At 31.5% G+C, this 1769-nt stretch overlaps 1 long non-coding RNA gene across 1 annotated transcript; it reads left to right on the plus strand.

Moving 5' to 3' along the window:
- Positions 1-229: 229 nt before the first annotated feature.
- Positions 230-1769, plus strand: LOC115237181. Its single transcript, XR_003884318.1, has 2 exons — positions 230-377; positions 1407-1769. It is a non-coding gene; the product is annotated as an uncharacterized LOC115237181 (long non-coding RNA).

A 1769-nucleotide genomic window follows, 5' to 3' on the forward strand; every position in this document is an offset into this window, starting at 1 on the left:
GATATCATTTATATTTATTGTCTTCATGGTGTAATTATAAACGTTGTTCATTACACAAGTGTGTCGTTCACATGAAAGAGCGAAAGCAGTCATGATTTTGTAGAGTAAAATTCACAAATGTTCGAGCGTGCTCGCACCTTCACACTGATTTCGTCGTAGTTAGCTAACTTATCTCGAGATTCGATAGTTGACCTAATACGACTATCATACAACCGTCTTTTGATCGGCTCTTTAGATCGGTTAAGGAAGAGGAGGGGAAGAAGAATAAGAAGGTTGCACCGATTGCCAGCATGATCGCTATAAGGCCACCAGCGGGCCAACCTACTTCAGAGCATGATAGACCGATACATGGTTTTTTGTAGGACGACACTAAAGCGGTATGCAGATCTTCTATTCTTTCATAAGATCAACTTTTATCGAGTGTTGTCAAAGCATTTTAAGAGAATGCAATTTTCTTTATATTTCCTTAAGAAGATTTGAGCGTTACTCTTGCTAATTTATCGAGTTCATTTTGTGTATGACAATTTTTTTTGCAACTATTACTTTTTAAGAACTTACTAAAACCGTCAATTTTCCTAAAAAAAAAAAAATATGAAACCTTATGTACAGATACAAATTTAATTCGAAATTTATATTTATGATGCGCTTACAATTAAATGTAGAACCAAGTAACGTCACTAGTGATTGGAAGGTACTTACAATATTTTTAGAAACTGCCTTTGTTTAGGAAGAAATAGGACTCAGCATGTTATAATATCATCAATTTATCAGACCGAAATTTGTCTATTAACGATTACAAATACAAAAACCAATTTAGATGATCCAATTCTGAAAATTTTCTAATAAAGCTATCTTGAACACACATATACACACAACATAATTAAATTCTTTTACTAGAAAAAACACAATGTTTAAAAAAAAAATAGTATCTTAATAGTATATTATTATTCTTACAATAATTTTAATTTTACGAGATTACTTAAATGGATAAAACATAAATATAATTTTATACAAAGGAAAATATGACATTTTTTATGATTCGGCACTATTACCTCAAAGTATAACAGAAAATTCAATCTGGGAAAAAAAATATCCTTCTAGAATGTTTATAATATTTTTGCTAACACTATATCTTGCAATTAAACTATTTATAAAAAATCAGAAAAAAACAAAGCAAAAAAAAATTAAAATTGTATTACTAAGTTTGTATGTTTGCACAAAAGTACGATAATTGTTAATTATATCGCATATATTACCAAAAATCGAGTACGGAGTTTGTTTATATTTCGATGTACTCGACAGCTAACGTCAGTATCAATAATTTCTAAAGCATGTTGTATTCTAATAATGAGAGAGAGTATGGTAAAGGAGGTACAGAAGTAATCATTTTGCATTATGATTAACAGGATTAGGTGGAACAGCAGCAGGTAGGTTGTTCCCTTGAGGGGTGGCAGGTGCCGAACCAGACTACCCTGCTTGCCTCTGTTTTTCTGAGACAACACTCATCGTCCTCACATCTTTGAATACTGTCCTGCTAATCGGCCGCTCTTTTTTCTCTCCATGTTGCACGATTATATACGATTATATAGTTGCACGGACTGGAATTTAAATGATCTTTGCAATGGCATAAGAGCGTTTCAGAAGAATAAGAAAAGCTTTAAATAACCACATATAATATTATTCGTTGGAATATATGACCATAGCAATACAGTCATATAGCAATAGTCGATATAGAAAAGTGTTATTATTATGCGCCCAAATATATAAAA

Source organism: Formica exsecta, unplaced genomic scaffold, assembly GCF_003651465.1.
Source record: "Formica exsecta isolate Colony F162 unplaced genomic scaffold, ASM365146v1 scaffold2814, whole genome shotgun sequence".
NCBI lineage: Eukaryota > Metazoa > Arthropoda > Insecta > Hymenoptera > Formicidae > Formica > Formica exsecta.